This window comes from Pelodiscus sinensis, chromosome 4, assembly GCF_052426305.1.
Source record: "Pelodiscus sinensis isolate ZL-2025 chromosome 4, ASM5242630v1, whole genome shotgun sequence".
Lineage (NCBI taxonomy): Eukaryota > Metazoa > Chordata > Testudines > Trionychidae > Pelodiscus > Pelodiscus sinensis.
In genome coordinates, this window is record NC_143055.1 from 75,569,739 (window position 1) to 75,591,860 (window position 22,122).

Consider the following 22,122-nt stretch of genomic DNA (forward strand, 5'->3'; position numbering starts at 1 on the left):
GATGCCGCCATTTTTAAATGCCCCGTAGTTCGAACTACCTGCCCGTGGCTACACGCGGCATGGACTAGGTAGTTCGAATTAAAGCTCCTAATTAGAACTACTGTTATTCCTCCTGCAAGGAGGAGCTTTAATTCGAATTACATAGTCTGTACCGCGTGTAGCCGCAGGCAGGTAGTTCGAACTACGGGACATTTAAAAATGGCGGCACCCAGGAACATACAAATGAAGCTCGGGATATTTAAATCCCGAGCTTCATTTGAAAGTTCAAATGCCTACATTAGCCACAATAGTTTGAACTAGGGTGGCAGTGTAGACATACCCTAACAGGGTTAAAAAAAGAGCTAGATATATTCATGGAGGTTAGGTCCATCAAAGGCTCAACCTAGTGGCGTCACAACAGCCTGTGCACGTGGGTGCATGTGGAGAGCCAGGATGGGTAGGAATGGTGTCCCTAGCCTCTGTTTCTCTGAAGGTGGGGGACAGGGGAGGGATCACATGAGGGCATCTGGTATTGGCTGCTCTTGGCAAGACAGGATACTGGGCTGGATGGACCATTTGTCTGACCCAATATGACCATACTTATGTTCTTAGAAGTTCTCTCTCTGCAGGACTCCGCCAGTGCTGGACTCAGCATGTGTGACACTGGAGAAAGCTGAGCCACCCTGTCTCACCCGCAGGCTCCTGGCCTGCATCTTCCCATGCCTGCTTGTCCCCAGGCTGTAGGTGTAGAGATGCTACCCTGGGATGTCCTTGCCCCTGCAGGAAAGTGTCAAGGCAATGTATGGCCTTGCTTGAAGCACATCACCATGGTCTGAACCAAGACCTTCATTATCAACTCAGATTAGGGCTAGGCTTTATGCAGTGTTATTGTGATGCCCTTGCATATCCCCCACATAAGCAGTCTTGGTTTTGTGGGGATTTTTTGTTTTAAATTGGCTATTTTTTGGGGGGGGGCAAGGGGGGAGGTAGGGAGGGGAAGGAGTGGGAAAGGCACATAGAGGGAATGCAAGGGCCTCTTGTGTAGAAGCACAGGGGAGTCTCACAGTTGGACTTGGCTTAAACTGTCCCTCAAGGTCTGTCTGATAAGCACAGCCTCTTTATGTGCTTGAATGGCACTAGGATCCAGCTGCTTGTATGCCCTGGCTACTCATTCAACCTCTGCCCCTCACCGTGGCAGGAAAGTCCCCCCTTTGCTCTCACAGAGGTTGAGGAGCACACAGCAGGCCACCACCATGAAGGGGATGTTGCACTTGCTGAGGTCCAGGCAGGTGAGGAGACTCCTGAACCTCTCCTTTAAGTGGCTGAATGCACACTCCACCACTTGCTGAGCCTGGCATTGAAGTGCTCCTTGGTGGGGTCCAGGCTGCCCATGTAGGGATTCATAAGCCAGGCGATCAAAGGGTAGGCTGCATCACCCATGATATGCATGGGCATGTCCACAACCCTTACTCTGATGATATGGTCAGGGAAAAAAGTGCTAGTATGCTTCTTTTAGAACAGGCATGAGTTCTGGAAGATGTGGGTGTTGTGAGTCTTCCCCAATGTTGATGACAATGAAACGTCCCTTGTAGTCCACGAGGGCTTCTAGCACCCTGGAAAAATACTCCTTCCTGTTGATGAGGTATGAGGCATGGTGGTCAGGGGCCAGAATGGGGATGTGAGTGCTGTCTATGTCCCCCCCACACACAAAATTGGAAAAGCTCATGGTAGCAAAGCCATCAACGATAGTGTCCACATTCCCCAGAGTGACATCCATCCCTATCAGTACCTGGTTGATGGCCTTGGCTATTTTCAAGAGCATGGTCCCAACTGTGAATTTCCCCACACTGAACTGGCTCCTAATGGAGTGGTAGCTGTCCAGTGTGATGAGTTTCCACAGAATGATGGCAATGCACTTCTGCATGGGGATGGTGGATCACAGTCAGGTGCCCTGTCAGCTGAGGACAGGGAGAGCAACTCAGAGCTCCAGGATGCAGAAGATGATGCAGTCCTACCAGTCCAAACTTGTCTCCCTCCAGCAGAAGCGGCACTTCAGAGAATCATAGAACACTAGAACTGAAAGGGACCTTGAGAGGTCATCAAGTCCAGTCCCCTGTCCTAATGGCAGGACCAAGCACCATCAAGGGGAAAAAGAGTGCATCTTTTGGAACAGGCATGAGTTCTGGGAGATGTGGTTGTTGTGAGCCTTCCGCAACATTGATGGCAGTGAAACATCCCTTGTAGTCCACAAAGGCCTGTAGCACGCTGATGGTGTCCAGGAGATTGAGGGGCATTTGCAGCAGCAGGAGTGCCAGGACCTGGGTGAAGAGGCCCTCCGGTCTGGGCTGGTCATCATCCTGCTGGAGCAGCATCCTGCTGGACAGTCTGGACAAACTGATCCATGTGGCACAGCATGAGGCCCGGGAGCATGGCATTGCTTTGCAGCAGCTTTGTCATCAGCAAGAACAATCACAGCCAATCACAGCACAAACTCCATCAAGAGGAGGGGAAGGGGGAGGGGGAGGGCAGAGGGGAGGTGGGGAAAAAAAAGCCTCACTCTCAAACACAGGGGAAAATAAATAAATAAATAAACAAAAAACAAAAAAGAACACACACCAACCCTCACTCACAAACACAAGCTCAGCAAACAGCAAGAAAGCCACAAACACAACACCCACTTCCCTCAAGACTCCTGTATCTGCTTCTCCTCTACCTGGAGAACTCCCTCTCTAAAGCCTCATTCAAACAGGGAAATAAATAAATAAATAAATAAAACCACCACCACCACACACCAAACAAACACAAGCTCAGCACATAGTAAAATAGTGATAGAGATGTAGCCATGTTAGTCTGGGGTAGTTGAAGCAAAATGCAGGATAATGTAGCACTTTAAAGACTAACAAGATGGTTTATTAGATGATGAGCTTTCGTGGGCCAGACCCACTTCCTTAGATCAAATAGTGGAAGAAAGTAGTCACAACCATATATACCAAAGGATACAATTAAAAAAATGAACAAATATGAAAAGGACAAATCACATTGCAGAACAGGAGGGGGATGCAGGGGGGGGAGGAAGGAAGGTAAGTGTCTGTGAATTGCTGATATTAGAGGTAGGGAGAGTGGGATGTTTGTGAGTTAATGGTATTAGAGGTGATAATTGGGGAAACTATCTTAGTAATGGGTGAGATAGTTCAAATGTTTGTTGAGTCCTTTTTGGAAAGTGTCGAATTTTAACATGAATGACAGTTCAGAGGATTCCTTTTCAAGTGCAGATGTAAAGTAAGAAAGCCAATAACAAAACACACTTCCCTGAAGAGTCCTGTATCTGCTACTCCTTCACCTGGAGAACTCCCTCTTAAAACTCCCTGTTCGCAAGTTCCTTGGTCGCTTGCCCACTGCCTTATAAAGCCCCTCCCCCTACCAAGGCTCAGCCAATCAGCAGAGGCTTCTAGAATTCAAACTTTAATTAGATTTATTTTATTTATTAATTTAACTAATATCATAATATGCCTATTCATAAATTATGAAGCAACTCTGATTTAGTGATGAGTAAAAGGATTCTGGAACCAAAAAGGAGACAAACAAAAAAGAGAGCTAGAAAACGCTCAGGCAATTTTCAAATAATGCAACTGAGCGAAGGAACTGAGCCAATCCCTTTCTTGAGATTCAGGAATTGGAGTGAGGACTGTATGTGTGACAAATATCTAGTTAGATTATTGTTAAGGATGCAGCTAAGGATTATATTACATCTTTCTAAGACCTAATGCTTATGTCAGAGTAAAAAAAATTACAGATATCTGCATCTGTAAATACACCTGATTATTCCTTAGTTTCAACTATTGTGTAGTGTCTCGTTCCTTATTTGCTTTTAATTAACAAAGAAAATGTGTCCTACTAGAATTTAAAACCTGAACCTACTACAAATATTGTATAACATATGTTTTGTCTAAAAACCTAAAGAAACGTAGATATTTAAGGTATGTAATGTTCTTCATATAAACTATTTGCACAAAACTGTGCAAAGATTAGTTAAATCAATTAAATATTGTGTCACAATGCAATGCATAGGTTTTAAAACTCCCTTAAATATAAAAACACAGTGAACATGTCAAGAATGTTGCTATACTTTAAAGAGAGAAAATATTACATTTTTCCCCCTTCTGTTAAGAATGTGACGCTATCATCATCACTACATGTTCAGGTACACTTAATATTAATCTATTTGTTATCTAATAATGTCTTTGTCAGTTTAAGCTAGCAATCAGCTCTTGATTATTGCAGTAATTTTTTCCAAGAGGTTTCAGCCATAATATGACAAGTTTTGCTTACACTTCTAAAATGTCTTTCACCTGTATCACTTCCAAATAAAAAGTCAGTAACCTGCAGAGCTCATTGATGAGACCACTGTTGTAATATACCCTAAAAGGCAAAAGTGATGAACTATTCGGCCATTATTTAATGGATTTGCACATTACTTTTACAGAACCATGATCTCTTTGCAATAAATTTCTCAAGTCTGAAGCTTCCTTCTGTCTTAATTTTAACAAATATACTTTACACTGTTAAATATCAACGAAATGGCTGTACAAATTAATACAAAGCTTTAGAAGAACATAATCTAAGTCATTTTAAAATAAATATGCATATGCTACTCTGCCTGAATACATTATAAAATATTCAGTATTAGACAAGAAATATTTCTAAAGGTAGATGGGCTGGCACTCCAATAATTGGGTTCATTAACTGGTTCATTCAGTGGAAATATGAAAGTTGCTTGTCCTTCCTCCATTTTCACTTGTGGGTAAGAACTTTATTTTTTTAAAGATGTTGTTTCTTTAAATTAGCTGCTCAAATATTAAATATTGTAATTTCTTTCAATTAGATTCTCAAAGATTAAATATTGAATTTTTGGGGTGAAAATTATGTGAGACAGGATAAAGCAAGTATTTTACAAAGCATATAGTTCATAAGACACTAATTGTGCAATACATATGCAGTACATTGGATTAAATCAGTATTGCTAACATTTTAAAAGGGAATTTCTGTAATAATTTCCTCTTTAATCTGTAGCATGAGGGGTATGTATACCCCCAAGACAGGAGGACTAGGAGACAAGAGAAAGTCTGCATTTGTTTTCTCAGTTAAACAGAAACATTTTATCCTCACCAAAGATGGAGCTAATATAACCCACACACCTACTAGGTGTGATTCACTGTCCCATGTAGTGGCACATAGATCACTTACAGAGGTCTACAGTTTTAATTGAGAGCCAGCTGGCTTCATAGCTAAAGCTGTTGTAGAAGGTCATGCCTGATCTACAAAATCTCAGGTTTGTTTCTGCCTGTCAGTGTTACAGTAGCACCATCTGATAAAACAAAATACAGGACTATGTAGCACTTTAAAGACTAACAAGATGGTTTATTAGATGATGAGCTTTCGTGGACCAGACCCACTTCCTCCGATCAAATAGTGGAAGAAAATAGTCACAACCATATATACCAAAGGATACAATTAAAAAAAAAAAAGGGAACACATATGAAAAGGACAAATCAAATTTCAGAACAGAACGGGGATGCGGGGGGGGGGAGGGAAAGGTAAATGTCTGTGAGCTAATGGTATTAGAGGTGATAACTGGGGCTTCAATCGCCTCTAGTACCATTAGCTCACAGACCTTTACCTCCCCTCCCCCGCATCCCTCTTCTGTTCTGAAATTTGATTTGTCCTTTTCATATGTGTTCTCTCTTTTTTTTTTAAATTGTATCCTTTGGTATATATGGTTGTGACTATTTTCTTCCACTATTTGATCTGAGGAAGTGGGTCTGGTCCACGAAAGCTCATCATCTAATAAACCATCTTGTTAGTCTTTAAAGTGCTACATAGTCCTGTATTTTGTTTCAGCTACACCAGACTAACACGGCTACATTTCTATCACCATTTGATAAACAAATTTATATTATGTTTGCTTTCTGAAAATGTTTATATTTAGTTCCTAAAAACTAAACCATAGAAAATAATAATCAAAGATGAGGCAATGTTGGAGATTGAAGTATCAACAGAGGAAGTGCTAAATCAAAATGGTAAATTAAAGAAAAAGTAGCTAGGAAATATCCTAAAGTTATAAAGGAATCTAAGTATAAAGTGGCTAAGCTGAAAACAAAATTAACAAGCTCATTAAAATCAGCTGTTCTCTCATAGGTCTTGAGGGTAGCACATATTGGACATAGAGGTGCTTAGAGGAGTCTGGATTACAGACCGTCAGTAATAGCTAAATTTAATAAAATGACAATTTGAAATAAAATTATAAAGCATCTAGATCTTTATATTCTAGTGTCATTGACTGCCACAAAGAAACATAGTATCTCTAAACTAATTGACTGGAATTCTTTGAGAACATCAGTAAAATGGTGAATAATAGTTAATGATATACAAAATGTATCTCGGCTTTCTAAAGCCTGTGTCAAAGTCCCTTGCAAAAGGCTATTAAAACTAAGGAAACATAGGGAGAAAGGTAAAATTCCTTCATAGGTGAAAAACTGGATAAAATAGAGAAAAGATAGAGCATGAATTTTCAACATAGCAAATGTTACCAGTGAGGTGTTGCGTGAATTGGACTTAGATCCACTGTGTTTAAATCCCAGCTTCATTTGCAATTTTGGAGTGTCTAATTTACATCCCTTTTTCGAAAAAAGGGATGTAGACTAGACACAGCCTAAGTGACAAAATTTATGATAAGAGTAGATGGCAGTTAAAATTCAAAACTGAAGGAGGAAAAAATTATGCTTACTGGAAAGAATAATTTGAACTACTCTTAGGTATTGCTGGAATCTCCACTAAATGTATCCATTCAGTAAAACTTTATGGGGCTTAATATGAACAGATCAGAGCAAATGATTGCTTATTGTGCAGCAATGCTTCAAAACAAACAATGGACGGACCAGAAAATACTGTAAATATTTTAATGCCAACATAAAATTGATGCTATGCCATCACCTTGATTCTTGTGTTCAGCACTGGCAACTGCTTCAAAAATAATACATTAGAGGGTCCAGGGATGGGAAACAATAATGGATAAAAGAAGTGGAAAGACTTCCAGACTTCTAGCTCAGTTGATTAAGGCTATTAAGTTTTAAGGGGGTGTGAATAACAAATAATGAATTAGGAGAAATATATTCAGAATATTAATGAATTCAACAATTTAGGCGGATTTAGAATAGGATTAGCCCCTTTACTCATGGATTTATCCATGTGTACATTTAAAAAAAATAAGGACATAAGGCATATAAACCCTGTTGCTTCAGAGCAGAAAAAAATTTGGGGCAGGTAATTTCACAATTTTCCCAATATAGGAAACCTTGCACTTTTCTCTGACTCTGAATCCCAGCTATTGTCAGAGACAGTGTGATAGACTACAAGGATCTCAGATTTAATCTGATGATAGTAATTTTTATGTACTACTATAACAAGTAATTCCTATTTACACTTCTATAACAATCTGCCTTTCTGGTAGGCATGGTTCTACAATTTGTAGCATGTAGCAAATTCATTAAGGTATGATTTTTTAATATTGTCACAATTTAGTTTTATCGGTTCAATCAAAAAGAACAGTCTTTGTTCAATAAAGAGATATTTTTATCTTAATCATGGAGGCCTTATTCGTACGTAAGTAGCTTTTCTGCCTCTTAGTAGTACTATGAATTCCTGACATATGGGAAAATTGAATCAAGTTCTTTCACTGTGTTGTCATACATATACGCACATTGTGGAAAAAATGGTTTACTTATTAAAACAAAATAGCTGTCATCAAATCATGGAGGATCAGCCTTGAAATCAAGAGGAGTGAGGGTTTGATTCAGTGAAGATCTGAGTACCTTCATTTCCCACTATGGGCATTTAGCAATTCAAAAAATTGGGTTCTTTGTTAAAATGCTAGCACTGGAACTTCTAGAGGTTTCTAATATGAACATGTTGTATACAGTGCCAAACTAATTTCCAGTCCATTGGAGAAATTTTTCAGGGTCTGAGAGATTAAAAAATAAAGTTTGTATGATATGTCCATGTTATACTCCAGGGGTGGGAAAGACGCAGCCCACCAAACCACTGGATCTAGCCCACAGGCCACCCAATCTAGCCCATGGGCTGCACCCATTCCTCCCCTCCTCTCCCCTCCAGCCAGGTTGCTCAGGCACAGAGCAGCCAGCAGCCTCAAAATATCCCCATGCCACTTTTAGCAGGTGGCTGCTCCCTGTGGCTCTGTGCTCCAGGGTGGGGCAGGCTTCATGAAAAACAGGCAATGGGAGCTGAGAGATTTGGGGCATGGGCATTGCATGAAGCCTCCTATCTCCCTGGTGCCCAAAGTGAGTGAAGAATTTAGCGAAGGAAAGCCAGTTTGGTTTTTTTAAAATGAGTTTTGCATTTAGTTGATGTTCAGGAACAATTTGTGTAGTGGGAAGTGCTGAACCAAACACTAAACCATATATTTGATGAAAACCACCTTAAGTCAGGGAATCCAGCTACACTCATGTATTAAGTTGATAAAATAGTCTATGGCTATCTTTTTCATGTGGGAGTAAAGTCTGTACTTTGAATCCATCTCCTCTGAAAATAGTGTCTTCCTCAATACCCTAGCTTCTAAATTTGGTACTTACAATCGCATGCTTGAAATTTATGTACATTTCTATTTGCAAATCAACAAGAGAAAACAGCATATTGGAATTCCCATTTGTATGCACAAATGGAAAGTACATACATTGTATGCGTAAGTGTGTAGCACATGCATGAAGGAGCAAATCCCATTCTTAGTGCTCAGCATGTGACTCTTGGGTAGAAAGTTCTTCAGGCGAGAGCAGCAAACTTTACACTAAATGACAGATTCTGTTGTCTCTTCCTACCCCTCAGTGGAGAGGGAGGAAGAAGCAGAGATGCACATTCCAACCATCTTGCCATTTACCTGCCTGCTGATACCCTCCCTGAAAATTTTCTTTTACCTTTTTCTGTGTGGAAAACTGACCCATGGATAGAGTCCATGCTCCAAAAAGGGTACACACTCTCAGCAGTACCACCATAGCTCATGTTCCCTTTGCACAACTGAATTATACTCCTGCCAAGGGATTTGCTTTACCTGTAGAGGTAAGGTCAGGATCTGCCCTAAAGCAGACCAGTTTGAGAGCCCTTTGAAAAATGTGTCATGGTAAATTTGTTCACAAAGAAGTTTCAATTTCTCTTCCTCTCATTCTATGTGCATGTAGCTGTGCCTGAGAGGAGGATTTCACGTGCTTCATTGAAATCTTGATCTCACCTATTATTTCAGATAAATATTTAATAATTTTAATTAATTTTACTTTTTGGCCACTACAATTTTTAATGGGACAAATCGCTATACAGGGCTAAATACAGTCTGACATGTTAAAGGGTTTCAAGTTGTTACTAAAATCCTTCATTTCAGTATTGACAAGTGTTAATCTGTGATGGGTATGTGAGCAACTCCTGTGCATACATTAAAAAAAAAGGATATAAATAAGTCTTAGTGCAGAGGTGTTGTCAGCAAAGCCCTAAAATTGCCACAGTATTACAGCTTTGGGATGAGAATTTTGCTCATGGCAAAAACTAAAATTAAAAAACAGTATTCACATAGTTACAAAGGCAAGCTATGATAATTATCCTTCCAGTTCCACACAAAAGGAAGAAGATGGCATTTAAGGCTTGTATATTTGATTATTTCCCTGACATCTGTTTCTAATGGCATTTGGGTAATGTCAGGGGTATAAGTAATGCCAAAAGTTAGAGGCCAATCAGCACATGTTATTAGTTAGGCTGATGATGCAAAGGAAAGGGAATAGAGTAACAAATGAAAGGGATCGCAAGTCAAACTGAATTGCTTATTTAACATTTCTCAAGCTGTTACCAAAGCAGTTAAACTGCTCCGATGACATTTCTCAAGCAGCCATCATTTGTCTCAAAACAAGCATTTACGTTTTGTCTCACTAGTTTAAGTGAGGGGAATTTGAGACCTCTGTTAAATTTAAATTTAAGTAAGTCTGATTCTCCACTACAATCCAACTTTCCTCAGAGAGGGGAGCTTCAGGAAGATGATTGTTCCTAAATGCTTGGCCATTTGGCAAGATGTGACAGAGCTCTGTTCTGCTCTGTCTCTCTCCATCCACATCACGTGCAATCTCAATTGATTCAGCATGCTCTCCCTTCATGTTTCACTGGAGATACTAGAGGGTGCTTGTGAAGGAGGTGGTAGCAGAGCTGCTTTTACCAAATTTCTTCCTGCAGAGAGTTCCCAACACAGGAGGAATATTCCCTCAGCCACCTCTGTCTATTACTGCTTCATAAAACCAAGAATCGGGTCAACCTTATCTCTGCATCTGATAATGAGCATTCCTTATACAAACATTGCAACCCACTTTAAAAAGGAAGCAGTAACTATTTACTGTACTCAGTTTCAAAATAATTTCAACCAAGAAAGAGATACAAATCAGCAATTCCTCACAGTTGCTGGTGGTGGGTGTTGTATAGACCTACCTAAACATTTCCTCGTGGAAAGAAAAACAGCAGTGTTTATTTTGTGTGTAAATGGCTCCAGTTCAGAAAATAAGGCAGACAATCAAAAGACATTTTCTTCTGCAAAACTAGGTTTTTGCTTCCTGAACTGAAATTAACTTATCTGACGGCAGTAGAAGAGAACGGTAAGAAGCAGCTTGCTGGGTCTATTGTTCTGGAGTACCTCTGTAATGCAGAGAAATCATTGAAGTGAATTCCTTATCTCCTGAAATCTGATGCTTTATTTTCAGTTATCTGTATTTTGCTTTTACTTCTGATCCTGAAAGTTGCCTTTCCAAAGGTTCTCTTCCCTTGTATTAATAATTACAAGTTAACAACAATATTCTACTCTAACATTCTACAATGTTTTAAATGATGATTCATAAAATCAAATAAGCAGCACTCTTCCCTCAGTAAATTACACTGTATTTCTTACACATTAATAGTTTTTCTTGTGATTAACTATTTTCCGACAAAACATCTGCCCTTTATTATAAACAAATTGTGTATTTCCAGTACAATTGAAAATGTAATTTAATGAAACTGGTTGGCACTTACTTGGCTCTTATCTTTTTGCATGGATAATACAGTTTGGCATAGGTATGTTCCTTATGGATTAGCGAGTAGAGAAATTATCTTTTTCCTGACCTCTGGTATCAGAAATCCTTTAGTATTCTCTGCTACTGTAGTACTCCTGCTTACTAGCTGTCAAATGACCAGAAAATTCATATTGTGGCTGACCCATTAGCCTGACCTCTTCCCTTGCCATGCCCAATTGCTTGGGGAAGTACAACAGACTGCAGTCTGTCACGCTCACATATAGCCCAAGAGTTAGATTTCACTGCAAACACCACCCTACTCTGCATTAATCACACTCAGCTGATTTCATCTGAGCAGCTCCTGATTCACACTGGCATAAGAAAAGAAGAGAATTGGGTATTCTATTCAAGTTCCCTCATCTTTTCGCTAACAGTTCTGCGGCCCTGCAGCTTCAGAGAAGAGAAACTTTCTTAGAAAGTTGTAAAGGTTGATATATCAACACAAACTGAAAGCAAATTTTTAGTTGCTTTATGCTAAGTATATCATGCAGTTCCCATTTTATCTTTCAGTAATTCCTGGGGCCTTATTTTCTATGCTTGCTGCTCAAAGCATGATCCTTAAAAGTTTAACATATTTGTGTACTTTTCCATGAGAAATTAGTGATCTTATAGAATGTAATAGAAAATTAAATTTCTTACTAGATGTGGTTCATAAAACCTATTCAACAAAGAGCATAATTCTCTGAGAAAAGAGTACAGTGTGTAATTTTTTTTAATGGAAGTTACCCTGTAATTCTTCTAGAAATCTTATTGATTCCCTACTATTAAATGCTGAAGACCTGCTTAAAATGAGCAATTATGTTCTAATTATTATTACTACAACAAGTATTGAGCGTGTAATTCTTCAAGAAATTACACACAAATTTCTACTGGAACTGAAGAAAACAACTATTTTGAATCTATTTAATTCATCTGTGGACTGCATGACAATTACTCTTATTGTTTTACCTGCCATAAAGTGTAACAAGCACCATCTTATCCAACTCCCTCTTCATTCAAGTTGAACCTCTCTAGTCTGGCACTCTGACCAGGCAACATCCAACATGATTTTAGTTAGCCTGATGTCGCCAAGATTTTCACAGTCCCATGACATTTCTTTATAGCCACCAGTCCTGACTCTCAATGTTCTGTGCTGTTATTTAGCTCTAACATACCCCTAAATGTCTTCTAAGAGCCCAGTAAACAGTGAAAGTGTTGGTAATGCTGCTAGGCAATATTGACCTCCCATGGATTGGCAAACTCTCTGGTTCGGAACTGGTCAGGTCCCAACCATACCAGATCAGAGGTTCAACCTATAATAAAACCAAGCTCCATCAACCATTACCTCGGATCCAAACATCATCACTGGTGATTTAGAAGGAACAAGCAGAAGTCACTCAACATATTCTGGTAGTACCATCTCAATGCAACAGAAATATCATGAACAATTTACCTCAGAATCATTAAAGCAAAAATTCACAAGTGCTATCTCCACACTAATATGAAGGTCCACCTGTGAGGGAGTTTCAAACATTAACATTATAGAAAGAGCAAAAACTACCAGCATTGAGGCAATAACCATCAAAGCTCATCTTAGAAGGACAGATCATGTTACCAGAATAGGATGACAGACTTCACAATACAATTTTCTATAACAAGCTCAATCTTGGAAAGTATAGGACAGGTGGTGAAAGACACTCACCTCAAGCAGGTGAAACATTGACAACTTTGAATACATATCCACAGATGGATTAGAATGGAGGTTGTAAATGCTTTGAGGAAGACAGATGCAAAAAACTGAATGAAAAAAGGTTCTGGCATCATACCAAGTCTTCATTGGGTGTCTGTACATTCCTGTATGTATAATAGAATACAGCGCCACACCTTCATTTACACTTGAAAATACTTTCTATTAAACACACACAGAGAGGGCTGTTAAGAATTGGCTTGTTTTTAATTGTGTATTGTTGTTTTTAGTACATCTAGAAAGGGAAAATATGAATACAGAATAAAGGCAAACAGATGGTTTAAGAGGAACTGAAAGACTGTTAACTCAAAAAAATCACACTTGTCTGAACTTTTCTTCACTCACAACTGTTACAATAACTATGAGAGATTAGAGAGAAAAACTATTTCTCTGTTTCTTCAGTTTGTGCTTTTCACAAGGATTTTGTAAAGACATTTTTCCTTATTTCTAAATACATTTACCATATTGCAAGCAGTTTTCTCGAGTTTTCACACTGCAACAGTTGAGAGGAAAAGCATTTATGCCCCCTCAAATATATCTGTCTCTACACACACATCTAAGAGATAAAATTTGTTTGCAAAATTGGCATTTAAAAAAAATATCAGTAAATTATAATTTGTCAACATGCCTTTAAACATGTGTAAGAAGGAAAAATCTTTCACTAGAGCACACTGATTTTATCTTCTGTCTCTTGAGCAGTCAAAGTAACACATAAAGGTTATCCCATGTTGAGAATATAGTATAGGTAAATTATCAGGGCTAGGGGACACAGAGCCATTAAACAATCTCAGAAAAAAAGGGGCAATGATATATTACACTCATTTATTCTATCAAAGTTGCTGCCAGCTAGCTTTACCTTTGAATCAAGTGGCAAATTCATTCTGTTCCTCAGGCAGCCAACACTCAATGTGGTGTTCAGAATCCAGAAAACACGTGTGTGCCGAGTGAAGAAATGATACAGACACTCAAAGTAACAATCATTTATAGTCATAGCCCAGATATACACCATTCAGTAAATATTCATACCAAACTAAAGTAACATACACTATACTTAATCATAGGGAAATAGATGACTGCCTAAATTCTTGCTCATAATTGATGTGAAATACCAAGTTATTAAAACTTTAATCATATATAGCTATTGTAGTTTATTCAAAAGATTACTTTTTTGCTTTATACATCATATGTAAGAGAAGTACCAATGACTTCTCTCTTTCTAAGTTTGAAGAAGTGAATTACATTTCCACATATTGATTTCATTTCCTTTTAAAAAAATACCAAGAGGGAGGATGAACTGGACTGCAATCTCTAACATTGAAATTATCTTCTATGGATATGGAGGAACAGATGCAACGGAATGATGATGCTTAAAGGAGTATTTAAACAAGTAGATATTTTGCCTTTTCATGTGACTACTCCAATAGAATGGTTTTTGGTGGAGGATGAGGAGGAGAAGCAGCAGCAGTAGTGTGGGTTTGTTTTGATTTTGTAGTTGCTCTCTGTAGCCAGACAGGAACCCCCCCACACACACCCCGCAACATCCATCTTGCTTGCCCCTTTTAGGTGCCTTGGTGCACACAGGGCACAGAGAGCAATAAAATTAGCATATTTGAAGGCTTGACAGAAGGCCCGGATATGCTGGCTCGGTGTTACCCTGAATGACTGTAAATATAGATAGAGAGGGCCATACACCAATTTTTGACCTGTAAGGGTGGCAGAAATTGCCCTTGGATAGCACTGATATTGATACAATCACACAACCATCCTCGGAGGGGGGGGGAATCTCCCGCTGAGAAAAGAATGCCCAGTACTCCCAATTTAGTTATCTCTCTTACAAGTGTAAACGATGTTCACAACTCCCTTGTAAGAACTGGCATCACAAACACGGACCAGCACAATTTGGCATCTTAGATAAGAAGGAGGATACGTGCCTCCATGGGTATAAAGATGGGCCCAGCAACCCACTTATTTGAGCTTCGATCCACCAACTACTTGATGGTTGGGTTATGTGATTGAATTCCCAAGGTCCACATGGGGACTCCCTGCCTCATATTCGTCTTTCCTAGGAACTGAGTGACCGATATTGGCCCAACACGCTGGAATCGAGAGACGCAGAAGGGGGTAAAAATTGTACCCGTATGTGTCCTTTTGTCTTAGTGCATGAATAGACAGAGCTCTTTAAAGATTAAGCTGTCATTTGGTACCATTATTTTATTATTATTATTATTCTTTCTTTTTTTCTCTCTTTTTCCTTTGTAACCATTTTTATGATCTGTATTTGCTAGTAGTTAAGAAATAGAGCAATAGCCACTGTAACCATATGTTTTAGAAGCCTCTTTAATAAACCTGTAACTGTTTAAGCTTTAACCTGACTCCTCCTGTTGCTGTAACAGAACTAAACACAATTAAAAGAACTCCAGAAGGTCAAAGGGGTAGACGCAGGCAGAGCTAGGCGTTTGGATCATGTCACCTTCACAGGACAGATCCCTGGGGCACTCGTCAGCCATTCCTAGACTGCCCGCTGCAAAGAGACCGTGTGTCCTAGCAGTTAAAGTCTTGGATGTAATAAGCTCTCCCTGCAAACTTTTGGGGCACCCATCAGCCTCTCTAGGCTGCCCGCTGTGAAGGGACCCTGCGTCCTAGCAGTTGAAGTCTGGGGTGTATAATAGAACTCTCACACACACCACTCACTACCCTGACCATCGGCTGACACTCTCGAAAAGACATTTCTTTGAAAGTTACATCAAAGAACATTTCTCAGTCAACATCTTCTGATTCTCTGATGTGGCAAAATTAACATAAGTGCCACTTTCTTAATTAAAAAAAAAATCAGACTATGCCATCACTTCAGGGGACTGCAGAAGTAAGAAGTCTTACCCATACAATCTAGGGTGCTTACCTTTACCCTTCTGTGACGGGGCGGCCCCGCCCCGCACTCAAGCCCAGGGCAGCCACCTGGTGCAGGGGGCAGAGAGGACGCCACCCACACAGCCCTACTGGGCATGCTTCCAGGGGGACCAGGGTATAAAGGACTGCCGGCCTGCTCCAAAAGGGGAGACTGCAGCCAGAGCTGGAGCTAGAGCCACATGGCCCGCGGCGCAGACTGGACGGATGGAGAGGGAGTCACCAGTCCCAAGCTGAGCTCAACCCCGACAACGGAACCGCCAGCCGCCCACCCTCGCTGTGACCCAGGCACCGGACCAGCCGCCCCCCAGCCCCGACACCGACGGGGGACGTGCCATGACTGCCACGCTACTCACGCCAATGGATGAGACCACTACGGGTCGGGGAGAGGGGGTAGGAAGTGACCCAGGGCAGGGAGCTGGAAAAGCCCCTGAGGGCACGTTGCAGGGAGGACCCCCCGCCGAGCCAGTGGTGGGAGCCACCTGCCGCTCATAGGGCCCTGGGTTGGTGCCCAGTGGAGAGGGAGGGCCCGGGCCCCCCTACCCCAGCTGCCCTGGACCCCAGCGAGTGGGGGCTGGGATAAAGGATTTTTGGACTAGGCCTCAGGGTCTGCGTATTGAGGACTAGGCCGGGAGGCCGTATTTCCCCTACTGCAGGGGCAGTGGATTTTGGGACTGGGCCTCAGGGCCTGCGCATTGAGGACTAGGCCAGGAGGCCGTATTTCCCCTACTGCAGGGGCAGTGGACTTTGAGACTAGGCCAGTGGGCCATATTTCCCCTAAATAAGGGGCATCACGCTTCGGGCCTAGGCCCAAGCAGGCTGAATTATGCCCTGAGCAAGGGCGGCAACCCCGAGCGTGAGGGGTGGCCCCGACACCTTCCGTGGGCTCAAGATATAACTCTGTTCATTTGGGCACCCCATAAACAGAAACAATCAAGGAGCCAGACAGAAACCATACAGGTAAACAGTACAGAAGTAGGGACTATGGGGGGGGGGGGGAAGATTAGCAGAGATTTCATAGCCACAACAGTTGAGTGTTTCCTTGCCAGATAGAATGCCACCAGATAACATTATTTTTAACTACCTTAAGAGATCCCTGGTTTATCTGGTGATGGTGGGGGCTATTAGGACAACTGCCCCCGTAACAGTCCAATATAGCATTGTTCTGATAGAATTTAGAAAGACCAACAATATGACTTTCTGGGTTATGCTTGCTACTCTTCTAATATGGCTGCAAAAAAGGCCTCAAACCTTATAATAGCAGTTCAAATGGCAATCATCAGTGGATATTTTAAACTTATACAAGCTCTGATGTAAATAATGCATGTCCCAGGGAGTGAAACTAAAGTGAACTGATCACAGGGGTAATGTATAAGAACAGCTGTTATTAAGATGGACTGAGATAAAATGTTGAAATGGCCATTTTCACCTATCCTAAGACAGTTGTAGTTCTAATGGCAAATTAACTCAGTGGCCAAAATTTGGGAAGTCAGGTAATATTCATCATGTCATTTCACCAGATGTACAACAGTAACTCTATTGATTTCTAATGTCACAGTAGTATAAAATTGGAGCAATATATTGAGAAATTAGTTTCTTAACACATTGTTACCACATTGCTGTTATAGCATATCCCTTCAACTATTGTAAGTCAATACTATGTTATGGTCATTGCTCACAGGTGTTGTATGTTTAAATGAGATGTATGGATTCTCATCTGGGGGATAATGACTCTCAGGAAGCTGTAGACAGATTTCAGGGTGCTGTGATCACTACACCTTTCTAGCTAGATGTGGAGAGGGTGCTAATATTTAATGGAGGAGAATTCTCAGGTTTTTTTCTCTAGTGTAATAAGGAGTAAGAGTATCAAGAGAAATTAACCACTGAGCTGCTAGAGGTATGAGATATAGGAAAAACGATGCAGCATAGAAAATGTGTAGTCTTCTGAACATGCATACTGCATTTATTTGTATTTCTCTCATATCTGGTAAAATTAATTATCCTGCACCTTTCCACAAGTTTCCTCCTTCCTGACAGTCACACTACCCAATTACTGTATTGTTCTAAATTCCCAGAATGGTAGCACAAGAGATCAGCCAGCTCTGTATTTCTCAAATACTTGAGCACGATTAGTAGTGGTTGCACTCAATATAAATATGCATAATTCTGACCTCTACAACAAGTATTTCTTAATTAACATACAATGGTTTCAATCCAAATTTAAGAAGAGTTTTTCCTAGGGTGACCATATTTCCTTACACTGAATACAGGATACCTTGTAACAGTATTTGTATTCAGGTGAGTTCAATTGCAATCATAACTGTACAGTGCAAATGTCCAAATTAACATCAAGTTGACTAAGTCCCTGTTAAACAAATACTGCATAGCTGGATTCTTTTTATTTATCTTCTCTTTAAGGTTTCAGAGCTCATATGGGAAAAGAGACACACAAACACACATAGTCTTCTCATACATAGTCTTCTCACACTGCTCACAGAGCACAGTCAGTGCCGTCTGGAAATAGGAAGGGGGCTGATGGACCAGCAGAGGGAGTGGTGGGCCCTGTACATTGCAATGTTGTCCCACCATCAGCTTTGCACACCCACTACTATTATTGGTAACTGGACTGCCATTCAACACTGGTGGGTCAGTGGCTGGCAAGCAGGTAGGAAGAAGAAAATATGGGACAATTTATCCTTTCCCCTTCTCTTTCTCTCCCTATCCCCTCTTTTTCTGATATGTATTCGTACGTCTGGACCCCTTGCTCCATTCATTTGAAGAAGTGGGTTGTGCCTATGAAATCTCATATCATCATCTACATTTTTTGTTAGTCTCTAAGGCTACGTCTAGACTGCAAGCCTCTTTCAAAAGAGGCTTTTTCGAAAGATACTTTCAAAAAAGCCTCTTTCAAAAAAGAGTGTCTAGACTACAACCAGTACTTTCGAAAAAGAGCACCAAGATAGTCTGGATGCTCTCTTTCAAAAAAAGCTCAGTTTGCATTACATAGTGCCTTTTTTCGAAAGAGCACTTTTGAAAAAAGGTGTTATTCCTCGTAAAACGAGGTTTTCCACGGTTGAAAAAACTGCCATGTTCTTTCAATTTACTTTCAAAAGAATGTGGCAGCAGTCTAGCCACAGAGGAAGTTTTTTCAAAAAAGGGTCACTTTTTAAAAAAAAAAACCCTATAGTCTAGATATACCCTAAAGTGCTGCAGGACCATTCGTTATTTTTTAAGTGTTCTCAAATGGTTAGAGCAAAGCAATTCCATTAGAAGGTGGTTGGTGAACCAGAGTCCTGGTTAATATAAGGTAAAGACCAGAGAAGACTAATTAATTGGTTTTCAATTTTTTTTTCCTCTTTAAAAATGGTCTTGTGAGGGAAATATATCTGAGATTTGTACAGAATTTAAGTGGTACAGATTAATTAAGATACATTAGGAGGGTTGCTTCATTTATATTAACATGGTAATAAGCCAGTGCCAAGTGATGAATACTGAAACAGAGGATAACAGTTTATTGCCAAGAAAAGCTTCCTGTATTATTATGCTAATCCTCTCTCTACCACAGTGTTTTCCTCCAGCCCTACTAAAGTTATGTCACACACCCAATTGCTAAAGCGTATGCAAGGCCTTCTCCACCCAGCAGAGAAGTTTTGATTTGGGTCTACAGGCCCTCCCTGAGGCCCTTAGTAGCCTGTAAGAGAGCTGGCCCTTTACTTTGTCACCATCCAAAGGGTATTTTTTTTTTGAATATATCATTTAAACCTGAAGTATCCTTCCCCACTCTGGCATGATAAATGCAGAAGTGGGGGCCAGCAACTGTACCCCAAAGCCTTATCTACCAGGCTTTGGTATAAAACTTCCCCCCAAGATCTTAAAAACCTAGATCTTGGGAATAAAACTTCCGCTGCCACCACCCAAATGTTGATAAAGAAATCAGGGGAAAGATCATTTGGGAAATCTCACCCCTAAAATAAAAATCAAGGCACACAATTAACCACTGCCAGGTTAATAAAAAGAAAAGAAAGAACTTTTATTATTACAACAATATTCCTGTTGCAACCATAATGACTAGATAGGGAGGTAACAAAATATACTCATGGAGAAACTCCATGGGCCTAGAACTTAGTTACAAAGAAAAGCCAAAACATCTTTTACACAGTGCCAGATCTCAGATCCCATACCCAATCCTTAAAACAATAAAACCTAACGAAACTGCCTAAACTTTACCCTACTTACAGAAAGTGAAGAATGGTGTCTTAGAGATGAGAGAGAGACATGCTTGTCCCTCTCTGTAGTTGCAGAGAGCTCTCTGAGAGACAAAAGGGAGAAAAGAGAGAAACCCAAATTCCTTTGTCCCAGTTTGAAAAATCCCACCTACATTCCTATTGGTCACTCCACCTGGCTAGGTGTAGTTAACCCCTTAATCCCCAGGCTGCTGGCTAACCTTCATAATCATGACACCTTAGTAGCCTGTAAGAGAGCTGTCCATTTACTTTGTCACCATCCAAAGGGTATTTTTTTTGAATATATCATTTAAACCTGAAAAGTCAATGAAGTAGAGTGTCCTATCATAAAAAATACATAGTTGCTATTATTTTCTGTTAAGACCTTCTTCAGATATTCCTTGATGCAAGGATGATGGCTAACAAGCGGGTTCACTGGTGTGTTTTTAAGTTGCTGAACAGCCCAATTCACGACCTGAAGATATTCCCACAGAAGTGACAAGTGTAATCTTGAGGAGACGGCATTATTGCCTTATTTCCTCCTTTGTCGCTTCTATGTCTTATGAGCAGGTCTATTCTCTTTAAATTGAGCTGTGGTCAGGTGTATTGAGTGGCTCCACTATATTCTGTTCTACACTGAGTCCTCTCAGTTTGTTGGGCTGATGCTTTCCTTTTAAAAGAATACTCTCAGTAAGTCTTTGAAGCACTTCCACTGACCTCAATGAACCCTTCTTCCCTGTCCTAACAGAGAAGAGCATGTGCTTCACAAGGCTAGTGTCAGGCATACATACACAGTGACCAGACCAGCGGAATTGGTGTTTTATGACCTGCACTTCTGTACTGCTGATGTTGGCTGCAGAAAGAACACCAATGTTAGCACATCTGTCTTCCCAGATGACCCACAGAATCCTCTGGAAGAAGTGTGGGAACCTCTCCAGCCACTTGAGATGTCATCTGTAGGTTACCCAGGTCTCATCCCCGTAGAAAAGGGGCGAAGGATAACAACTGCCTTGCAAACCAAGAGCGCGGTGCCTCTTTGCAGATCTCAAAGTCATTGAAGACTTAAATAGTCTTCCAAAGAATTTGCTGGCACAGTGGATCCTGTATTCAATTTCTGTGTCAGTGCTAGCTGTTTGATAGAGATGACTGCCAAGGTATGGAAAACGGTCTAAAGTTTCCAGGGGTTCTCTACTAATGGCAATTTATGGAATACAAAGAATAGTTGTGCAGGTGAGGGCTGGTAGAGTACCTTGGCTTTCCTCATGTTAAAAGACACATCTAGAATGTGATAGGCATCTGCAAAAAAGTATAGGGTACTTTTCTTCTATGTGTGCACAAGAATAATACACCCATCTGTATACTGAAACCAATGATGCAAATTCTACAAACTTAGATTTTGTTTAGAGATATCAGAGATTGAGGAGTTGACCATCTATATGATGCTCAATTCCCATTGCACCCAGAGCCAGGACAGTTTTCATAAAAGCAATGATGTCTAGCTATAGAGTGGTCATTGTGATCATCTATCCTGACCTACTTTTCTTTAACTTAGCTCACAAGGTATGTCTATGCTTTAGCTGGAGGAGAGATTCCCATCTCAAACTGCACCAACTCTCATCACACTAAAAACAGTGTAGCTGCCCTATGTACATACCCCTCCCAATGCACTAGGGCATATTCATGGCTGGCTAACCCCTTTTGCTCTTTCTGCCACCAGTTACACTGCTATTTTTTAGTGTGCTAGCAAACCTGGTATGTTTCAAGCTGAACATTGCACCCTCAACTTGAAGATGTAATATATTTCTCAGTTTTCAAAATGTGGGCAGTACTTCGTGCTTGCTCATAGTGGGAGATAACAACCAGTATGAGCCAAAGAAACAAACAATAAAACATAAGATGAATCTTTTGCATTCTGATGCATAGGTTTTCCACTATTACTCCTGATGAAACAACAGGTATTCGCTAGTATGTTCGTTCTTTTGAACACTCCTACATAGACATTGTATTTCCCATTTCAGCTAGCTGACTAATGTATTACACAGATCCAAGCCTGAACATAGCAATAGTTTAATTTAGCTGGCTAATCACCTCTCATATCATCTGGAATATAACAGATACATTTACAGAGCTATTTTTCTAACAAACA